The 10072-nt window shown below is 32.5% G+C and overlaps 1 long non-coding RNA gene and 1 other non-coding gene across 2 annotated transcripts; one reads left to right on the top strand and one right to left on the bottom strand.

Moving 5' to 3' along the window:
- The first annotated feature begins 1853 nt into the window (after positions 1 to 1853).
- LOC116665156 lies at positions 1854 to 1960 on the top strand. The gene has a single exon (XR_004321717.1). It is a non-coding gene; the product is annotated as a U6 spliceosomal RNA (small nuclear RNA).
- Positions 1961 to 5797: 3837 nt separating this feature from the next.
- LOC116664974 lies at positions 5798 to 8658 on the bottom strand. The gene is made up of 3 exons (XR_004321540.1): positions 8644 to 8658; positions 6287 to 6314; positions 5798 to 5966 (listed from the first exon to the last, which is right to left on the bottom strand). It is a non-coding gene; the product is annotated as an uncharacterized LOC116664974 (long non-coding RNA).
- Positions 8659 to 10072: the final 1414 nt, after the last annotated feature.

Here is a 10072-nt window from a genome sequence, read left to right as displayed (position 1 = left end):
TAGAGCTGTCATTAGCTGAGGCCTGGGGCAAGAATGTGGGAAGGTCAATCAGGTGAGTAGGGTATAGGTGAAGCAGGCACTAGTCCAGCAGGGGAGATGTACAGAGAGCAAGAGAACAGCCATGTTGACTTGCCTGACCTTATAAGCAGCTTCAAAAATTTTTAAATGGTACTTTACCACTGCTATAAATCTTATGAATACCTAGACACAATTAGAATTTATGTATATATCTATTAGAAAAATTTCCCTTTTTTTGAGAATTGTTTTATTATAAAATTGTGAGTTACTTTTTTCACTAACATAGATTTATCATTATTTTTTATTAAGAAAATTTTCTTTAAAGTTAATAGGTAGCTCAATATTTTCTAACCTTTTTTTACTTATGAATTCTCCAAGTTTTTAAAAATCATTTTATCCATCTTTGTATGTATACAATAAAAAAGTAAAGTTAATAATTTATATAAATATTTTATATTTGCATGTCAAAGGATACAATATAATATTCATACTTTAAAATATTTAAAATTTGATATCTAATAATTTAAAACATATATAAGGATAAATTTAGACTCCTTCCTTTTCAGTAAGAAAACAAAGATGCCAAATTTCCTTGATTAGTTATGTAAGACAAAGCCTATTATGTAAAAAGTAGTATTTAAAATAAAATATGCTTTCTTTGGGGACTGAATATGTATTTAAAAATATATTAATGTGTAACAAAATATTATACATCAAAAAGAGCAAAAACATCTTTCATGAACTTTGTATTTTAATAGTCTTCAAAAACTCTATTGCTTTGTTTAAAAAAATTTTTTTGTTGAAGTATACTCAATTTACAATGTTATGTCAATTTCTGGTGTACAGCACAATGCCTCCGTCATACATGAACAAACATATTCTTTTTCACTGTAAGTTATGACAAGATATTGAAAATAGTTCCCTGTGCTATATAGTACAAACTTGTTTTTCACTGGATTTTGTGAGACTCCTCCTGTATTTTGAAGCAAGAGACACTTTGCCAGAGTTCAGCAGGTGTTCTGTGTGAGTCAGTGGGTTTGTAGATGTAATTCTTGGTGTATTTGTGAGAGAGGGCGACTTGTGAGTCTCTCTACTCTGCCATCTTGGCATCTCCCCCTAAAGAATTCTTTTTTCATTGACAAGGCAAAAGCAGTGTTTTCATGCTATTTCCGAAAATCTTTACAAAATAAAATAATTGCTTTGGGGGTATAGTAATTATTTCACAATACATGGCTTAACACTTTATGTTTTCTTACTTGAACATAATTTTTTGAAGTGCTTCTCTTGAAGAACTATTTAAGAGTACTATTGTTCCCAGATCTAGTAAAGAATAGTTTTATATTATAATCACCAAAGAAGCAGAATTGCCTGCTTTATAGTATGAGTAAATTGATGAGACTGATTTATTATAGTAACTAACAATATCACAACTGAATAGAGTGAGCTTTTGCACTGGGGTATAATAGGTAACTCTTTCATAAGAGTTTTATTAATATTTTTCCTTGGATAAGATTATATCACAGACAATGAAGGCATTAGTAAATCTCTTGACCTTGTCAATTTATTTTGTACAATATATAATCTCAGAAAATGTCATTTGAATAATATTTTATTTGTACAAAATTATCTTTTTGTATAAAATTATCTTTTCATTTGCTAATTCTTCTCATGAATTCCTTATATTAGTGATAAGCTAGTTCAGGAGTATAAAGTATATCAAAGCAACTTAAAATACTTATGGCATCTCTCTTTTTATAAGATAAATGCATAAATCATTGATTTTCCAGGGACTTTTGAGAAATATCAAAGATAATTTTAATTTTAAAAGATAGCTAATGCTTATTTCCGCAGCACATCAACTAAAACTGGAATGATACTTCAAAGATTAGTATGGCCCCTGTACAAGTATAACATACAAGTTTGTAAAGCATTCCATATTTTTTCAGCAAATGGTGCTGGGAAAATGGAATAGTCACGTGCAAAAGAATGAAGCTGAACTCTTACTTATACCATATACAAAAGATTAACTTAAACTGAATCAAAGACCTAAACTTAAGAGCTAATACTTAAAAAAAAAACCAAAACACTTAGAAGAAAACATATGGGCAAAGCTTCATGAGTTTGGATTTGGCAATGATTTCTTGGATATGACACCAAAAGCACAGGCAAAAAAAGAAAAAAGATATATTGGACTACATCAAAACTTAAAACGTCTGCACATCAAAGATCATTATCAAGAGAAAGAAAAGGAAACCCATGGAATGGAAGAAAATATTTGTAAATCATATATCTAATTTGGGGTTAACCTCCAGAATATTAAAAAAAAAAATTCCTACTATTCAACAAAATATACACAACTAGATTTAAACATGGACAAAGAAACTGAATAGACAGTTCTTGAAAGAAGATATACAAATGTCCAATAAGCACATGAAAAAATGTTCAAATCACTGATCATAACAGAAATGCAAATCAAATACACAATGAGATATCATTTCACAACCATTAGAACAGCTTTTAATTAAAAAAACAGAAAATAAGTGTTGACAAGGATGTGGAAAAATTGGAAACTTTGGCATTGCTGGTGGAAATATAAAATGGTGCAGCCACTATGGAAACTGGTATAACATTTCCTAAGAGAAATTAAACATAGAATTACCATATGATTGAGCAATTCTACTTCTGGGTATATACCTCAAAGACTCGAAAGCAGGATCTTGAAGAGATATTTGTCCACCTATGTTCATAGCAGCATTAATCACAATAGCCAAAAGGTGAAAGCAAACCAATTGTCCACTGAAGGATGAATGAATAAAGAAAACGCAGTATATACATACAATGGAATATTATTCAGCCTTAAAAAGGAAGAAAATTCTGACACATACCACAACATGGATGAACCCCGAAGATATTCTAAGTGAGATAAACTGCTTACAGTAGGACAACTATGATATGATTCCACTTGTATGAGCTACTTGGAGTAGTCAAATTTACAGAGACAGAAAGTAGAATGGTGGGTGCCAGGGGCTAGAGGAAAAGAGAAGTGGGAGATACTGTTAATGGGTATGAAGTTTCAGTTGGGGAAGATGAAAATGTTCTGGAGATGGAGGTGGTGATGGCTGCACAATAATGTGAGTTTTTTATACTTAATGCTATAGAACTGTGCACTTAAAAGCGGCTAAGATGGTAAATTTTATGTTACATATATTTTACCATAGTAAAAAATGAAAAAGATATTTAAAAATTTTATCTTTTTGAATTTAGGATCTAATCTTGAGGAAGCAAAATAATTATCAAAAACATTTGGTCATTTGATTGAAACAGGAGCACAATCACCTATGAGCAGGGATGAGTAATAGGCTAACTACACATAAATCAAAGTGAAAACTGTATTTTACAATAAAACTATAAGAAGGTAATAAAGTTGTAAGGAACTTTACCTGTTCTAAAGAGATGAACTTATTTTTAGATAATCAAGAACATAAAGTCAGCACAAAATACAGGAAATTATTCTGGTGATATACAGAATTTCTGCAAAACTTGCAGATTTCACAGAAGGTAAGGAATAATCTTTTATTATCCTTGTTAAAAGCAGACTAAATATTTCAAGGTCAATTAATATTTTCACAGAGAGAAAATAAAATTCTAATATTGCATTAATTTAGTCTTTGGCAATAACCGTATCTTTATAAATAAACCCATCAAAATTAAGAAAAACATGCCAAAATATTACAATATCTTGTCTATATTCTTTCAGGTAGTCTAAAGTATGGCAAATAAAATTCACTTTCCTCAAATCTTCTACAACTTGCTATATACACTCAAGTTTTATCCTTTACTACGTCTTTAATATTCTGCAACAAACTGAACTTTACTCTAGAACAAATTTATTCTGTTTTCCTCTGAAAATACGCCAGGTTACCTCTCCTGATTGTCACAGGCTGTATTTCTCCTCATTTTGTATAAGTTCATTTTTTAATAATTTGCTGAGACCTGTTATATGACCCATAGTGTAGTCTATTCAGTGAGTGTTCTGTGACATTTGAATGATTACTATTTTCTCTCTTTATCCTGGTTAATATTTCCTTGCTTTGATGTCTATATCATATGATAGTAATAAAGCTACTCCAAGTTTCTTTTGATTATTGTTTATATAGTATATGTTTTTAATCATTTTAATCCACTATTGCAGAGAGAGTAATGAATCACAAAAGAGTATGAGGAAATTTGGGGGTTGATGGAAATATTCAGTATCTTGACTGGCAGTGATATCATAAGAGTTATATATCTGTTAAAACTCATCACATTTTCTGCTTGAATTAAGTACAGTTTTTGGTACAAAAATAATACCTCAACAAGCTTTATTAAAGACAGAATATAATGACAAACATATCTAGAAACTCGCCAAGTCTTTGAAAATTAATACACTTCTAAATAAACAGGGGTCAAAGAAGAAATCACAATGAAAATCTAAACTATTTTGAGTTAAACAATAATGAAAAGACTTCATATCAAAATCTGCAGAATGCAAGTAGAGCAATGTTTAGAGAGGAAATCTACTGCTCTAAATGTATATACTAGACATGAAGAAACGTTAAAAAAACATGGATCTTTATTTCTACCTTAGTAACCTAAAAACAAAAGCTAAATCCAAAGTAAGTCAAAAGAAATAAACAATAAAAATCAGAGCAGAAATCAATGGAATTGAAAATGACCAATAATGAAGAAAATTAGCAAAACAAAATGTTTGTTCTTTCAGAATATGAATGCAATTGACAAATTCCTGGATAGGAGACATGCTGTTTGTTTTCTTCTAGGACATGAGCAAACTTATCAAAGAAAATTGGGTGTCTCAGTATTCTAGGTAATTTTTTTTTTTACCCTGAATATTATCAAAGCAACTATGGATACTAGTCTTAGCAAATTTAGTGTTAGCAAACAGTTTAGGTAAGATTTTGAAGGATGCTGTTTACTATAAAAACAGTGAAGGTAGGGTAAAGACATTCTCAGCATCTGTGCAAAGATGTCAAATTTTGAATAAGCATGTCATATTCATAGCTTATGGAAAATCATCCAAAATTGGAAATAAAGCCAAGAGAGTATAGTATATATTTTCAATGTCACAGTGGATCATAATTTAATGAAAACATCTGAGGATTATTTTTCCTTAAGAAAATTAAACTGGCACTTCTGTCTGTGTTTTACCATTCTCTTTAATCTTGATTAGAGCCCAGACAATGTAAAATTTATGTTACCTTGTAGATTTCTGCATGATAGAAAAGTTAATTCCCAGAATTATGTTGGGATTTTTTTGTTTGTTTTTTTACTGTGAAGTAACAAGTTTTGATTTAAAAAGACGGAAAAAAATTGAGTGATTATCAAAGAAACAAAGACCAGATGGAGGAACAGTCTTATTAAGTATGAATAGGCAGCCCAAGGCAACGTTGGTCCTATAAGGATGTGGGCCTGATGAGAACTTCTGAACTTGTCAGCCCTCAGGAATGCACTGAGAGACAAACTACTGAACCTATGCTAATCCTTTCCCCTCTGAATTTTCTCTTACAGCCTCTCAACAAAATGTGACAAGAACAGAAAAAAGAACCCAAACATTGTGTTATAAATGAGCTAGGTTTTCTTCTAAATGTGAGTTTTCAAATCTGATCAGAAAGCCAAAGGATTCCTAAGAGGAATCCTCATTCCCAGAACACACAATAAATTCAGTTTTAGAGGGCTTCAAGTAAATCTATTGGACCTGAGCACCAATGCAAGACCTACCTGATCACTGCAGAGGGAAAGACCCCTGAACATGAAGTTCAAGAAGTCTCAAGGGTTCACGTGATTTCAGAGCTGAAGGTCTCAATCAGATTTTCAGCCAGAGGGTCTCAATCAGATTTTCTTGTATGTCCAGGATTGTCAATGTCAGTTCCTCAAAGGAACATCAGAAAAACCTGTTGATCAAGCAAAGTTAAGTTTATTAGAGTTACTGTAATAAGGGGGAGCAACCCCATGAAAGTCTTAGGAGTACATCAGAAGGGAGATTTCCAGGAAAAATGTTTGTAGGGTTTAGGGACTGGCCTTATGAGGTTTAGAGCAAGTCTTTCATAGCAGGTTCCTACTGTAACATTTTTGACACAGTAATTTGGGATTGGTGGACATAGCAAGGTTTTTTGATGAGTAAACTGTTGAAGGATAAGGAAGTCGTTTGCCCAAGCCAGCTATCTGTTGTCCTAATAGGAGAGCTGTTTATCCAAATGAGTAAAGTATTTACCTGGACAAAACTGGTTTGCAGAAATTCTCTGAACAAATAGGAAAATTTACTGATTTATAATCTTATCTCCCTGGGCCAGAGTTCTCTAGAACAAACAGTTCTATCAGGATGGCACAGGTGGTCTGAGGTCTCATACCATTTATGTTCTGTGACCTCTACCTTCTACTGTAATTTGCTTAGTGATATGTCTAGAAAGAATCACTGCTTTCAGATGATTTCCCACATAAAAATCAGTAAATATCTTTCAGAGGAATAATTTTCTTCTGATTCTTCAGAAAATACCCTTTCTTTAGAATGGTATTAACCTTTCATCAGTCTGGTAATGTTTCTGTTTCCATTTTCTTGCAAGGGTACTGGCTGTTAACAGATTAGAGTTAAAAGAGGTTCTGTCAGGGGTTGTATCTCGGAGTCTTTCCAGCTTCCTAGGTACAGTTGTCTATCCATCCTTAACCTGCTACCATTCATAGTTAGCAAAAATTCATCAAACTTCTAAGGCTAGTAACAATTTTTTCTGACTTTAACATCTTAGAATTATTTCCATAAAAATCTAGGTTGAGAAAAATTAACAGTTTGACCTTATGACCCTTTTGTAAAGCACACAACTTCGACATTTTCACTCTAACATGACTGATAAAATAAAAAATAAGACTGCAGATGACAGAATCACTCTGGTAACTTTGTAATATGAACTGTTTCATTGTTTTGGACTAGAGCAAACATGTTTTTATCCATGGTAATGCAGTGAAGCAGTTTGAATGGAAGCCTGAAATACATATTTTACTGCCTGCATTTATTAAAACAGAGAATTAAAACCTAAATTTGATTCACAAATTCTAGAAACATTTCTATAATCCATCCAAAAGAACTTTTTGACAAGTCAGATTAAAAGGCAGACACAGACAGGCAATATTGACACATAAAGAAAATGATCATACTGTGTTGTCCAAGTGTCAATAGATTTTAGAAGCCAAGAGTGCAAAAACCAAAGCCATAGGGATGGCTGGAGTTTAATTAGATATCTTCTAATACTTATAACAATTACAGTCTTAGAAGATGGAAATAACATGAAAAGAATGCAAGATATGGTCAAGTCCAAAGGTTTCTGAAGGCAGACAGGAAGATATTTAAGCATCTTAGGAGACAAAGAAGTGAAATCTAAATAAGTTAATGAAGCAAGTGGCAACAATCTTAGTGGGGGCTGCACACTTCTTCAGGAAGACAAATGCAGGCATTTCCTGATTAATGTTAGTAAACTGTTCCTGACAATAGGCACTTACGCACAAAATTGTTAACAGAAGCCTAGGTCCAACTATTTTAAACAGGAAAACTTAATATGTTAACCATCAACTCAATGCCTCCAACCAATTTTTTAAAATATAGAAAACAGTTTCATACAAGTAACAGACTCTAACATTAAGATGTGAAATTATTATAACTAAATGCTTTACTGTGTGTAGTAATACTACTATGCCTCCATTTACACTGTGGACATCATAAGAGTCACAATAAAGTAGTTTTTATTGATGTTATGGTATGCTTCTCAAGGCTTCTACAATGATTCTGTCATTCTGTTGATTGTATTTGGATCACAACTCAAGGCTTTCCCCTCTTATCATTTTGATTAAAAAATATTGCATTGAGCTTTGGGGACATAACTATACATTTGTTCCCACATAAACTCTAGCCTAAAATATTGTTTTGAGAGATAAATATGTTTTATGAACTTAGGTGTATTAAAATCCAAGAGGCATCCTAGTGGGAAAATCTTAACTGAGGAGAGAATCAGCAGCTTCTGCCTATATTAGAAAATTTGTAAATTATTTGTGGCTTAAATTCATGGACATGAACTATGTGAAATTCTTCTCTATCCCCTTTTTAAAGGTACAGTGATTATAACTAAGACTTAGTTTGAGCCCCTCACTGTTGTCATGAATATCCATTCTAGAATGTTGCCTTAAAAAGGAAGGAAATTCCGACACACTACAAAAAGGATGAACTTTTAGGGCATTAAGCTAAGTGAGATAAGCAAGGCACAAAAAGACAAACACTGTATGATGCCATTTATATGAGGAATCCTGAGTGGTCAAATTCATGGAAAGAAAAAGTAGAAGGGTGGTTGCCAGGGTCTGGGGGGAAGGGAGAAATGGGGAGTTGTTTAATGGATGGATATAGAGTTTCAAGCTTTTCAAGATGAACGAATTCTGGAGATTGGCTGCAAGACAATGTGAATATACTTAACATTACTGAAATAATTACTGAAATTACTCAGAAATGGTAAGGATGGTAAATTTTATGTTATGCATTTTTTACAATAAAAAAGAAATGAGGGGGAAAAAAGAATCATTGTAGAAGCTCACCTTACTCAAGAAGGCACCTCTAAAAGTTTTTAGTATGACGTAAGTGTCTCTTCAGTGATTCAAGCATCTTTTCACCCAGGAAAAACTAGGAGTACGTACAAAAATCTTAAGACAATAAAATCCATAACGTTAATATTTTGCATTAAGGAATACTGCTTATTTGCCACTATATTGCCTTATATTGTTTGTCTTAATACCTTTGTAATTCCATTCCCTAAAGTGTACTTATATAAATGATTTAGGCTTGTGGTATTCAATTCTTACTAAATTTATGTACATTCTTAACAATTTTAAGATAATCTGAGGTATTTATGAGTTTAATTTATGAGATTAAGGGTTAAGTAGCCAAGAAGACCGTATTTAAGTCAGACAATTGTTTTGCTGAAAAGAAAATTGAACGTTTTAATGTAAAATATTGAATGTAAAAGGAAATTCAATTAAACTGAAATGTTTAAGGGAATTTAATAAGGTTCTAAAATCCCCCTTAAAAGCAACTGTAAAAATTTGCTAGACTTTTAAAAAGAATTCAAAGACTATAAAGTATATTAAAAGCTTAAGAATCAAGTAAATAAAATATTCATTTAAAAAGAAGCCTAAGTAAACCTCTAAATGGTCTTTTCTACACATAAAAGCTGCCCTTGAGGGCATCAAAAAACTCACTTTCACAGAGGCTATAACACTGAATATAAAGAAGACAATGAGAGCTGGGTTGCAACAAGCTAACAAGTAGTTAACAGCCACTGACAGTGTGACCAAGTCAGGTAGCCTATAGAAAAGAAACAGAACTAAATTCAATTCAGTGATTGCAGAGAACCACGGCTAAAAATGTAGATGCAGAGTATTTGTTTTCCTATTTAAATTATATCGAACCCTTCTTGATAATTTTTAACCTCAGAGCCTTTACTCAGTTTTTTATTCATTAACTGCCTCACCAGCAGGCAATTTGTGAGTTCGAGGGTTGGCCTGAACCTGTGGGGCCAAGACTATCAGGAGCCTTGATAATGAGCAGCTTAATTCTCTCCTCCTCTCCGGGACAGAGTAACTTATAATTCTGCTCAGGTGCAAAAGCAGTTTGAAACTGTCCACGTCTCTGGTTCTCAAAGATTTTCTCACAATCAAAAATAGATTTTCTTTTCCTTTTAAGTAATCTGCAAAGCACCCTGCTCAGTAACATGTACTTTTAATAATTTGGGGGGAAGGTAATAAGGATGACCTGGTGTGATACCATTTTAATGAGCCAGTTTCTCTCTAAGGAAGCGCTGAGCTTTGGTGAATCTGAAGTACGTTTTTAAATGAGTCAGAATCACTTATTGATCACCCTCTGTGTGTAGATGACTGTGTTAGTATTATTGACAATTTAAAAGAATAACAAAAGAAAAAGGCTTGGACTTCAAAGAGTTTCTAACAGCCTTTTTGGAATATGGAACAC

The sequence above is a fragment of the Camelus ferus genome, chromosome 7 (assembly GCF_009834535.1).
Source record: "Camelus ferus isolate YT-003-E chromosome 7, BCGSAC_Cfer_1.0, whole genome shotgun sequence".
In the NCBI taxonomy this organism is placed as follows: domain Eukaryota; kingdom Metazoa; phylum Chordata; class Mammalia; order Artiodactyla; family Camelidae; genus Camelus; species Camelus ferus.
The sequence above is the reverse complement of the archived record's forward strand: the minus strand, read 5'-3'. Positions and strand labels throughout refer to the sequence as shown.